This window comes from Dermacentor albipictus, chromosome 6 (assembly GCF_038994185.2).
Source record: "Dermacentor albipictus isolate Rhodes 1998 colony chromosome 6, USDA_Dalb.pri_finalv2, whole genome shotgun sequence".
Taxonomy (NCBI): domain Eukaryota; kingdom Metazoa; phylum Arthropoda; class Arachnida; order Ixodida; family Ixodidae; genus Dermacentor; species Dermacentor albipictus.
The window spans coordinates 10,679,855-10,693,091 of NC_091826.1; the positions used below are offsets into that span (position 1 = coordinate 10,679,855).

The following is a 13,237-nucleotide window of genomic DNA, read 5'->3' on the forward strand; positions in this document are numbered from 1 at the left end:
CGGACATTTTCACTGTAATCATATAACGGCTATACGCTGTTTTGGACGAAACAGAGAGAATCCCGTATTTTTGTTATGTGAACATCCGTATATTGTGAGAAAATTTAAGCTGTCTGAATGAGCGCTCGTACTCATAAAGTTTCAGCTAACAATACTTTATTGAACACGCAAACTGTACGCATTATGAAGTTGCGTACAAAATGTGAGAGCTAGCCTTCTACCAAAAGCTGCAATAACAGATCGTATAAATATATATACGCATCTTCTATTCCGGTCGCAGTTTGCCGCGCATATGGGCTTTGTAACGCTGATCATATGCGCAAATATATGCGTGTTTTCGCAATGTTCTCAAATTAAGCGCTTTGTAGTTAATAACGCAGCATATATGTTTAAGTGAATGAAGAGCCGGGGACATACGTGCATGCGTAAACAAGCTTGCGGCACTCAGGTGCTGGTGCACTGGGAATGACATTGGTGCTCTATACGCCAAAAATTGTGCGCACTCTAAATCAGTACCGAAACGCAGGGAGTGGTATAATGACCGTAACTGCGTTTACATTTGGCAATAAATGGTCTCGAAGGGGACTGGCGGCCTATAGATCCAAGTACAACGGTCGGAGGAAATTTTCGAATGCGGCAAGCAATTAACCCAAGTGTCAAAGGGCACTGCTGAACTGCAATGTAGTTGGTTGAACTCATTCCTATGATATTTACAAAATATCTCGTCTCTGACAATAACTGCCCATTCATTGAGACAAATCGATTACGCATAATCTTCACTGTTCATGTGTTAATTCTTGCGGTAAGATGTAATCGCAAACATTTGGCGCTTCATCTTGAAACAAGACCGGTAAGCGTGCTCGTTCTTGTACGGTAGAATAAAGAACGCGAACATGCACCGACATGTGTGTAAACTACTGGAAGGTGACTGAAGATGAAGCACCTATTACCGTGCTAGTACTGTGTATACTGTCAAAAAGAAGAAAAAAATATTTCGGAAAGAAAGAATGCCCAGTGTCGAGATGTAACGATTCAAGCTTTATTTCTTTTTGACCTAGAATGCAATACCATTAGTTCCACGTGCTTTATGCATGGGTAATGTTATGACACAACTCATTATTTACCCGTTCATTACATGCACCAACCAGCCCAAATTATCCCTGTACTAGAGCTTATGGACGCATCGCAGTGCACTGCTTTGCACTTCATTATAGCACAGGGGTTTGCTATCGCCAGTAGCGAATGCTTTGGTTGACCTCCCTGCCTTTCTGCCTTTTGAATTCTCTCTCCCTTTGTATAAAACGCACTAACTTGTGGGAGAGAAAGCGTTCTCCTCTTTTAGAATTCAATTAATTGTCAAGCAATTATATTACAGTTCCAGTAACAAGAGCAGAAATGCGAAAACGAAACCGATTCTGTTCGGTTCTCCGCGCTCAGAGTGCGACACAAGGGGGCAGCGCGCGCTGCGCGTCCGTTAGGAGTGGCAGACGGAGATGCACATGTGTAGTCAGCCGGCATTTTTCGAGTCGTGTTGTAAATGTTGTTAATTCGCCGTAAATATCTCTTGATTTGTACTCAAGGGTGGAGCAAGAGCCCAAGGAAGAGAGATTGACGCATCGGGAGCGAAGAACAGAAACGATGGATGGTTACGCTGCTTGGGTCTCGGCACGTTCGAATTGGCAAAGTTCCGAATTTGTTGCTGTGTTGTGTACGCTTGTGCGCTCGTTATTTGCCGTCATCGCGCGGAGATATTTGCGCTGGATGTCTTTCACTTCGTGTACAACACTCTGCTCGCTGCGGCATCGAAGAAGTTGTCCTGTGTTTGGGTGCACGTATGCGCTTGGACACGGCTAGCCTGCTTGCTCTCAACGGGTGTTCAACAGTCTACGCGCGCTCGTAACTTGCTCATGAGGTAAGCCCATTTTAATCTTATTTGGTTTGCATAACGTAGGGGTTAAAATGATGTGTGGTAAGCCGGTGTCGCGAACAGAAATATTGTTTCAAAAGACCACTATGCAACGTCTTAGGGCAAAAATGACGCATGAATGGGGAAAGGGATCAACCTATCTTTTCAGATCGATTCCAGTCGTAGCGCGATTGGCTCGATCGCAATTTCCGTGAGGTACTTCTAACCTTTTGTTCACTCGCGTTAAAAGCGTAGAATAAAACTGCGTTCAGTTGAGCTCTTGTATTGACGCTTGTATTGGCTTGAGAGCATACTGTATCCGATACAAGAACTTCTGTTAAAATACGGAAATAAACGTTCGAGGCAATAGCAGTCGCTCACTACCTGTGATCGTTACTTTCTTGCTTGGGTGCACGTTTTAATTGTGACCAGAAAAAAACGTCTTGCTGCACCGTTTGCGGTGCAGCAAGACGTATTCCTTCGAATGATGTCTGGGCAGTCAAGGCATTCGTGCCACTAAGCAAGCAGTAAACGGGGTATCAGTGCGAAAAAATTTGGACATACAAGAGATGCGAATGGTATCATCATAGACTCTTTTATTTGACGAATAATTCAGTTGTATTACTAAAGCGGAGAGTGGATATGCATGAAAGTCAGATTGTATTGATACTCAGCAAAAACAAGGTAACTTATCATTACTAATCAATCCTTTTCTTTTACTGAAAGGCAAGTTGCTGTTGTGCTGGAGCTGAGAAGAGGTCTGCTGCCTGCAATGGGTCCATCTCTCTCAAGTTATTGCAGTATTATAGCTCTCAAGGTGAGTGGATTTTTTTTTCTCATAGCTATTTGCCACCTGAATCATGACCGTTTACTTAGCTGTGTAGGTGATCACTGTTAGTGACATTGGAGTGCTGGTGGACCAGCACTCCTTTATGATTGCAACGCATATGACAGAGTGCAGCTGTGGCAGTATGCAAAGGTGTTAATCTATAAGCCAAATTAGGTTCTTTGAGGTAATATGTTAATATATTGATGACATTGGATTGTGGTCTAGCAGGCAAAAATGCTAAACAAAAAGAAATTTTAATTTGCACTTGGTAAGATGTGCAAGCAATTCAGGCTGTTATACATGAAATGGGACATTTGTAGATGTCTTCTACAGTGCTGCAGTCCTGAATTGCTTCAGAGTTGAGTGATACCACTCTAATTTCTCTGTAGAGCATGCAATACAGTTTAGCATTGGGAGAGGCTGGCATCAACAGGCGTCTACTTACTGTGAAGTTCAAATGAGGTGTTACTCTTAGGGTGACTATGTATAATTTATGGTTTAATTCTAATCTTGTGTCAGGCAGACATAGTTTACCCACTTGGTTAAACAATAGAGATGTAATATCTATGTATACAAGTATTACCCATTCATTTATGCCATTTAGACAATGGCAGAAATGCGTGGGTAATACTTGTGTACATAGACAATACATCACTATTGTTTAACCAAGCGGTGCCCCTGCATGTTAAATTTTACAGGGCTATTATTAAGTAATGTCAGCTTTTGTTGTAACATTAAGGCACCTTTTATATTATTACAGATTACCACCATTGTGCATCATCATAGTGTCATATTTACACTAAATGTATTTGACTTTGCTATAAAACCTTGCACATCGGTGCATCATGAAATTTTTTTTTATAGTTTCTGGCCTCAGAATGCACTTCACGTTATATTCTTGTTTGCAACAAGACTATAATGCAGGTTTCTCTCCTTATGTTTTGTGGCACTTCATACTGCGGCGAGCTAAACCACTGGGCAGCAATACTGGATACGCTACTGCGTGTGGAGCTGTCTTCAAACACACACAAGGAATACATCATTGCTTTTTTAGCACAAAACAACGGACACAAGAAAGACGACAGAACAAGGCGCTACTCTCAACTGACATCACTTTATTGCGTCCCTCCTTTGTAGACAGCAGAATCTAGAAGAACATGGGCTGTGCAGGAACCACCAACATCTGATCAAAAAAGCACACTCATGCGACAGAATCCAAAAAAAACTATATTGAGCACTTTACAAGGTTAAAGAAAGCACACTAATGCACTGTGGCCCCAATGACTGTATGAAGAAAACTTCCGATAACTCTCTGGCGGTGGTATCACGGCTCTTTTTTCAAAATCGTAGCATCACGAAACATTGCGAACCTAAACGATCCATACCAACAGGCACAGGTTCCCATTTGGCTCAACATTGTAAAATATAAAAGTGCAAAGCCATGTTTCGTGATACTACGATTTTGAAAAAGTGCTGTGATACCACCGCCTGAGAGTTATCGGAAGCTTTCTTCATACAGTAATTGGGGTCACAGTGCATTAGTGTGCTTTCTTTAACCTTGTGCAGTGCTCAATATGGTTTTTTGGATCCCGTCGCATGAGTACGCTCTTGTGCCGGTCGTCTTTCTTGTGTCCATTGTTTTGCGCTTAACAAAGTATTTATGGATTCACACCAACTAGCCCGCCAACACATTGTGTTGCGGGCACTTCTCAAGTACTGTCTGTCCAATAACCTTGGTGGCATGGAAGCGCCGTCCACTTCTATGCGTTGCTTTCTGTTTCATTGTGGCATCACATCACATTATAATCATAATGTGTATGTACTTTTTCCAAGGGACCCATATTCCTATCCTTGTGTTATATTTGCTGTCGCATTATTTATGTGCAAATGTCCAGTGCTCCAAGCTCCATTTTATCGCAAAGTAAACTACTGGTACCTAAACAGTTCTGTATATCAGAAAACCAAAGCTGAACTGCCGAACAGTACCAAGCCTTAGTGCAGTGTCAAGCAGTCAGATTTTATTGGTCATGCAGAGGTGCACAGGATAGCTCTTTATTACTTGCTGAATAATTAAGCTGTGTGAAACTGAGTAATTATGTAGCTTCAACCACATGCTATTGGTCATTGCTCCTGCCCTCATCAAATGTAGAAGATTATCACGGCATTTCCTATTCTCTTTTTCCTTATTACAGTGGGATTACTGCATGCGTAAGTAGGAAACGGATCACATAGGCAATCAAAAGCCAACATTGTGTAAACTTGGAACATTGATTGTACAGTTTGATGACCCAGAATAAGTAGAAATACACCATAAATGATTGACAATTAACTTTTACTTGACACAGGGCTAAAGCATACAGTAAGCATAGTGTATGCTCATACGGTGTCACATCAATTTAAATTTTAGTGTAGCTTTACAGTGTACGCTTCTATTGTTGCATTCTGTCAGAGGAATGGTAATGTTTGGCGTGTATAGCAACTAGACTGTCTATATACAGTAGTAAAAATGTGTGAACTGTATTTTTTAATTATTTGATAGAATGTGTAGCACAATAAAGCCATACAATCAATGCACAGTGATGTGACTTTCTCTGCACATGTTGCAGGTTCAAAAAAGTATGGTGGAAGCTGTTGCCAAGGTTCCGACCAGAAAAGACAGCCAGTATAAAAGGGTCCACGCCACTGATTTCTACTACAGGGGATGAACAGCACATCGAGCGCCCTCGACTGAAGCCGGCCTTGTCCCGGAAGTTGGTGCTTCACAACTTTGCGGCAGCACTTTGTTGCACGGGTGTGTAGCATTTCTTCCCCTAACATGCCTGCCTGATGTGCCATAAACTACCCAAGCAGTGTTTCGAGGTGTCCAGAATTTTTCCATGGTAGTGTCTACAGTGTCGCTAACATAAGTGGCGTGCAATGGAAACACTGGAAAATCAGAAAAAACTTGATGTAAGAGAACACTATCGTATACGGGTTCAGATTGTCATAAAAGTGCTTACCTGACATGTAGAGACCTCCTAAAATGTGAAAAACCACAAAGTTTTTCGGCAGCAATATTATCTGATCGCACGCACTAGTTAGTCCACCATATGCCCTGCTTCCAGGACAAGCGACTGCATGACATCGCATTTCCACTAGCTTCACCTGCATCCGGTGCGGTGTGCTGCATCCAGCGAAACATGTTAGAAATCAGTGGTGCACAGTGTTTTCTGTCCCCTTTCTCGACGCCTACTGAACACATGTTAAACTGTTTCCAAAGCAAACAGAGGGAAAGGGTTCTGAACACATTGCATTTTAAAGTGGCTGGTACTGGGTAACGCAAGTACTGTGGCATAGTAGATTTGCACCAAGCAACCTGGGTGCCAAAAAGGCTGCTGTTTACTTGCAAATGGTCAACATATTGTGAGCATGTTGAAGTTATTTTTTTATTCTCATCGCTTATTTAGCTAACGGAGACAGCTTTCACAACTGAAGAAGCCTTGGAAGCATGAAACACTTCACAAAACCAGCTTCAATATATCGTGTCTGCATCACAATTTCATGGCTGCATGAGTGAACCCTCTGGTTAACATGTAAGAGAGTTCATGATGTTTGCCATGCATTATCCACTTTATTTGCAGGTCAACCCTATCTTGAGATTTAAGCTGATGTTGCGTTTACAGAAATTATGGCCGAGAGCCAGCTTTTGAGAATACAGATTGAGCTTGACAGATTAAACACCAGAACAAGTCGTTGAGGATTTCAGATCAAGAATCTTCAAAGGCCAGTTCATTTAGTGGTACTAATATTCTGCTCGAAGTTGTTGATTGTTACGTTCATGTGGTGCCCAAGCATTGCGGTAACAACTTCACTTGGAGTACATAGCAAGGGTGTATTCGATGTAAGCTGCTGGCTTTTTTTCTGTGTTTTCAAACACTGGTTTCTTGTTCAGTTTAAATTTTCAAATTTTGCATTGTTTATTAGGTGTTTTGTCTTGTTTCCTTTTCCTGCAGCTTCTTAGTTAAACATCTGAATAGTGAACACAACTTGACCTTTTGCTTGATTGCCTAGATTACATGCCCTCGATGCAAAACAATTTCACTTCAAAACTGCTTGTACCATACTGAAAGAATAACTTGAAGCAGCCATAGCCACCAATAACACGCAAGAGATGATTATGAAAATTTTAATATTGTTTTTTGATCTACAGGGTGTCTTAACTATCATGCACCAAGATTTAGAAATATGTAAATGCGATGTAACTAGACAAAATGAAGGTAATGTTTGCCATCGCTTGGAGATACTCTGATTATATTGTGCATTCTGCCTAATTACATAATTCTTAATTAGTTATTAAATATCTCAAATAATTAAATGAAATGTGTCAATGAAAAGTTGTAGAGCAATATGAAAGCCTCCTGATACATTTTTTGTTACTGTTACTCATTGTGTGCTACATAAAAGTGTTTTTCCAAGGAATAAGCCTGCGAATACACATAAAGTGTCTTGAGTGGCCAGTCATGCGTCAGTTTTGTGGTGCAAAGCCACGAATACAACTTAAATGGGTTCTTTTAAGAAAAAGACTTAGCTCAGCAAATTATCTTTCTTTGTGCAGCCTGTGGAGACAAGGTTTCTTAGACATGGCCGTGGCCCTCAAGGAAGATGCCGAGGCCACAGGCAGTTCCTCCAGTGACCGTGAAAAGGTCCCCTGGGGCACAAGTCTGGTTTGGCACCCCCACCTTTCTCCTGCAGCTTTTCTGTCTACTTAGCTAACCAGGTGGGTCAATGATGGCAAAGGGAAAAAAGAATCAACAGCATCAAACGCAGAACTTGCTCAAGCTCAATGCATTTTTGGTGTGAAGTTTTTCCCTTATCATTTATCAAAAAACGGGTAATAAGTATATGATATGGTCTTCATACGGACACCTCTTTCCCACAGAGAATTAGCAGTAAAAAAAGCAGCTTATGAAGGCTTGAATATTAGCTAGGATGATGTGGCATAGATAGGATAATGATTATGAATGTTTCTAATGAAGGTCGTGGTAGTAGAGTGAATAATCAGAGTTTATATATAGATTGAAAGACATTTCGTTCCAATGCCAGAATTTTAAATCATCCCAAATAATTCTTGCATTTTATAGTCTTCATTTTATAGTTCTTGATGCTTGCTTCTTGCTGACATCATTCTTATGCTGCATAATTCACCTGTTATAAATTCCCTATTTCTCCCATTCAAGCAACTTTACATTCATCATAAGAAACCTCGTAGATGAGTTCCAGAAACTTGCTGATGAGATTAGGGGGCGGCGTGTACCCCAGGCTTAGATATGCATTCAAGAGCCTCATATCTTGCAAATGTTAGAAATACTCCTGCTAAGCAAGTTCTTGGTGTCATACAAGGTTATTTGCGAATACGAATTTGCCTGAATTTCGAAAACAGTCAATATAAAACATGTCAAGCGATATCGCTGACGATACACACACATTCCAACTGAACTAAATACAAATAAATATAGCACCAAATGCAGAATCATTGGCATGATGCCATTCTTTCAGTGGAATAAAATCTGTCCTGCATTGTAAATCTGGAATCCTTCATAATCCAGACTACTAAATACTTATGAGGGTTGTAACGTGAAATATGCATGTATTTATTCCTCGTTTCTTTACTTTAGGACCCGATAATGCTTAAAAAGCAGTGAAAGAACTGAGATCACAGCACCTAATACTTTATATTGCTCCAGAAATCCGTTTCTCTGCCGAACGCAGCATTCGACACTAACAAGAAGGCACATAACACTTAGGGTGGTGCTATTCACTTTGATTGTTTGGGAACGAAACCCGTAATGTACATGTTATGGCCCTACGTGTCATTACGTTTGAACAACAAAAAGGTAGGGGGTTTGCATTTTGCAAAACTGCATGGAGGTTTTCACTGTGTGCAATTAAAATTAGGAACCTTCCCAGCTCATACTAAATGCATTCTCCAAAGCTTTAGGTTATACAGGTGCACTACTTTACACAGAACACACTCTTTTCCCTCGTCACGGCTCACACTCTTAGGCAGAGTTACACCCTTTGAAGTGCCCCTTGTTCCACACAACGATAATTGTCATCTGCCTTTATGCATTTCCTTTCTTTAACGCTGCGAGCCCTGTGCTTTCCAGTAACGAACGGCATGTGCGTTATCAGCATGATAGCATTCCCGACAACAAAGTAGCGGGCATGGCGTCTTCAAGAAAGGAAACGCATCAAGGCAAATAACAATTATTGTTGTGTGGCAGAAGGGGCACTCCAAAGGGTGTAACTTTGCCTAAGAGTGCAGGTGGTGATTCAGATTCTTCAAAGGTGTTTCATTGTATGGGATGGCACATTGCGCTTCACTTATTTGCAGAATATTGCATTCCAATTGTGTCATATGAGATAAATCCATTAGAGAGCTTTAGCTTGCCCTAAATTTATTACAGCTGTGTACTGTTAAACTGGCCGCAGCTTGCAGTGCTTGTGGAAAAACAATTGTAACTGCCATATTATATGTAACTGCTAGTGCACAGGCATCGGCAGCAGCAATGGTTAGGGTACACTTGTTTCTTCTATTCTGGGGTATGCATCCTCCACCAGAAAGTAGTTTTTTTTCGTCTTCCTCTTCTACCATATTGGAATGTGAAATGGGGTGTAATTTGTAGGATATACTCGTGCATAAACTTCATGAGCATTTATTCTTGTCTGTGCCACAGATCATTGTTGCTACCACTGTAAAAGAAGGGTGCCTGTTTACAGCACCCATAGGGAACAATCTGTGAATCTTTAACAAACAGTAAGGATAATGAATAATCGAATAAGTTTTAGTAATTTTCAACAAATTTAGCACTCTTTGCTTTCCACTATGGTGTTTTTCAAACTCTAATGTTGGCACAAGGTTTGAGTGCAGGATGTAATTTTGTGTGAAAGAGTACACTTGTGTGCATAACACCTCATCGTCAACATTCTGCTCCACAGAATGTCATTAGCTTTCGTATGCATTGGTCACTATCTCACAAACCGGTTGCTCCTTTGTTAGTTGGAATGTAGCATTTATGTAAAGCACATTTGATGTTCTAACAAAAAGCATTGTTCCCTCTTATCCCCTAATTCTCCTCACTTGATGCCTAGTGTTGTAATAGCATGGTTGACACCATGAGAGTCAGTGGGGTGAATAATTGTGTCTGGTGGAGTAGGGGGTGTACGTTAACTTAAGCAACTTTTCCAGACGACTTGAATCAGTATTGTGGAATGCTGGTTTTTTTTTTTTGCAATCACTGTTACCAAGTTTCACTTTGTTTGTGGCAACAAGTATAATGTAGTTCGCTAGCACTCCTGCCAACACATATAATGTGCAGGCATCTGTGTTGAAAAAAAGACCAGCTAATGGTTTGCCAGGAGCTAAGGTCCATTTAGACCATTAAATTTTGAACTTACACCGGTGGAAATAACTGGTGAATGAAAGCACACCCAGGAGAACTGAAGCAAGACTGCGAGTCGGCCTAGTTGGAACAAATTCATCTTGAAACTTATTGTGCGCAACAAAGAGGGACGAAGAATAGAAGAAACACAAGGACGAGCGCTTAACATTGTGTTTCTTCTATTCTACGTCCCTGTTTGTTGCGCACAATAAGTTTCAAGATGAGCAGGAGAACTGACCATAATATTTTCTTTCATTATAACACCGCTGAAGCTTTGAACTGCATTTGAACTGGCTTGTTTAAAAAATGACCCATTTCCTTGTTCAAGTAAGACAAAGGTTCCACAGAAAGACAGAAACTTGAAGCCGTCAACAGCAGCATGAATATAAACAGCACTCAACGTTTTGCAATCTTGCACCTGGTTATATTATCCATCCCATTTTTTTCCACAGGCTGTTCTTTACTGTTTTATGGTCATATCCAGTTTAATTTTAATGTCCCTATTTTTTAATATTTGGTTAATATATATTTTCTTCATCGGCTTTCAACCAAATATATATTCATAATGCGCCTTCATTTACCACTTGCAGTGATCCTAACCAGATGCATCTTGATACAAAATTTATTTTCCTTAATTCTTCGTTTTCCTTTTCCAAAAGTGCAAACTGTTTATCTTGATACCTATTTTGTCTTCTGGGAAGATTAGGTCTACTGGATTAATGACTGCTTACATGGGTACATCGTTTTCTGTTTTGGTCACCCCTACTCTTGGCAAGTACTGACAGCATCGCTCATACCCGCTCCATCACAATCACCACTGCTAAGCACACCCTTCCTTCCTTTATTTTAACACTTTGACTTTTCTTGACCTATTATACGCACCAGTTACTTCTCCCCCAATGAGGCTAGGGGCCAGTGAGATATGCAAAATCCAAAGCAACACAGCCAAGGAAAACATTTGCTACCCTAATGACAAGCACCTATGTCGAAATGTTGGCTACAGCAACATCCCTTGTTCCAACAATGTTGATCTACTTACATGTTTTTCTAACACAGAAGTTACTGCTTTGTCGTGTTCTGTGATTAAACTTTTTTGCCGCTTTCTTTAGGATGGATATTCACGAATACTATTTGTTTCTCCTAACAGCAGCAAGTTTATCCTTGCAAGCGTTTGGAGTCAAGAACAACTTTCACCAGGAAGAAGTGCAAGACGAGTGATTGAAGAAAATAAAGTTGCTTCTGTGATCTAAGAACTTGAGGACTGAAATGTTGCACCTTTTTGTATATATGCTATGCAGTGCATTCATATCACAAAGTGCAAAGTGTTTTATCTCTGCAGCCATGTCAGTGTGTTGGCAAGACAATTTTCTCAATGGTGACCTGCTGCTTTGACTATGAGCTGCCTTCATGACATTTGCATTAAAGGAGATGTACTATCGTGGACAAAAGTACCCTGGAAGTGCGAGCGTTGACCAAATTGCATTTCTGCTCAAGACCGCTGAAAACAGTGGGTCACGTATGCACATTCCCAAAGCAGATGGTGGCACGGCTGATCCCAGCAAATAGCACACCAATGAAATTCGGTCGACTCTCGCACGTCCTGGGCAATTTTGTCCCCGATGGCACATTCTTCGAATGGATATGCTCTGCAAGATGAAATACGGGAAGCACCTGTACTTTAACGGATATAGTACAGATTTAGCATACGGAGCCTTTCGTTTTCTGAATACGGCAAGCACCTGTTTTTTAACGGTTATAGTACAGATTCAGCATACGGTGTGTTCCGTTTTCTGAATACGAGAAGCACCGTACTTTAACGGTTATAGTACAGATTCAGAATACAGAGTCTTCCGTTTTCTAGATACAGAAGCACTCGTATCTTGTATTACGGTCTCTTTTTTTACAGTTGTCCGTTCTACGGAAATGACCGTTCATAATTTACGGAAGAGTGTTCGGTCACAAATTACCAGCAAATTTTCTGTAAAGTAAGGCAAATTTTTTTTACAGTGTAGACGTGTGCCACCAACCGATCGGCCCACGAACAAATGACTGAAAAGATTTTCTTTTCTTAGGACAAGCTTGGCCTAACAAAACTTGCCTAGCTTCATAGTCCTCACGCCACGCGAAATGTCTGGAAATCCACAGATCCCAGTGGATTGTCAGCAAACAAGAGTGCTGACGGCTTTAGAATGCCGAGTTACCATTTAATCCATTCAATCAATGCAAATTCAAATCAATGCGAATCCCATTTAATTAAACGCGTCACTAACGCTTCGCTCGCTGCGCGCAAATTCCACACCTCCCCATGTGTGTGTGTGTGTGTGTGTGTGTGTGTGTGTGTGTGTGTGTGTGTGTGTGTGTGTGTGTGTGTATATATATATGCACACAAGTGCTATACTCCTCTCCTGGGAAACGTCACACCACGCACGTGCAGTGACCCTGGTTGGGAAAGAACTACCGCCATCTTTCTACGTGGTGCAGTCGCGCGGTGCTTGGTGTAGGTGGGCGGCACTGGGACACGTATATATATAGCAAATCAATTCAGACTCACTGGTGTGCCTGTAATGTCTGTAAGCTTCCAGGCACTTTGTTATTGATGGGGCAGTGATGCAACCTCTCACCACGACGGAATAGTGGCAAACGTAGTGTCTCTTAAAACGCGCGGTGGCGGCCAGCTTTGATAATATACACGCGGGTCGCAGATTCGAATCCAGGCAACGTTTGCCACATTTAGACGGTAACGGTATTCAAGAACACCCGTGTTTTACGTAATACAATAGCAAAATGACGTCACCATCGCAAAGAAAAGCTTCTCTGTGACCTGGCTTCGTGTTTTCCGCATTTAATTTGTTTATGGGCTGACTTTATGTTCCAGCATGTTTTCTGTGACCTATGTTGTGAACTGTTTTTATGCATATATGTCGCCAGACTTCAAGTCTGACTTTTTCGTTCTTCTTACCGTTCTTTTGTTCAGTGTCAGCTTGATATTTAATTTTTAGTGTATATTCATTTTATGTGAAAAGGGTATCTGGAACCACTTAAAGGAGCTAACACATACGAAATATAATGCAATAAAAGAGA

The 13,237-nt window shown here is 41.1% G+C and overlaps 2 protein-coding genes and 1 long non-coding RNA gene across 4 annotated transcripts in view; 2 read left to right on the forward strand and 1 right to left on the reverse strand.

Annotated features, from left to right (window-relative positions):
• The window catches only part of LOC139060773 (uncharacterized), a 467,390-nt gene that overhangs the window by 224,498 nt on the left and 229,655 nt on the right, over nt 1–13,237 (forward strand). The window lies entirely within an intron of this gene.
• Nucleotides 1–13,237, reverse strand: part of LOC139060770 (uncharacterized) — a 133,003-nt gene that overhangs the window by 99,223 nt on the left and 20,543 nt on the right. The gene's annotated exons all lie outside the window — the stretch shown is intronic.
• Nucleotides 1,476–11,593, forward strand: LOC139060769 (uncharacterized). 2 transcript variants are annotated; one of them, XR_011515029.1, is made up of 5 exons: nt 1,476–1,912; nt 2,633–2,723; nt 5,342–5,526; nt 7,330–7,491; nt 11,307–11,593. It is a non-coding gene; the product is annotated as an uncharacterized lncRNA (long non-coding RNA). The 2 variants fall into 2 exon arrangements; XR_011515028.1 differs by having other exon boundaries at nt 11,304–11,590.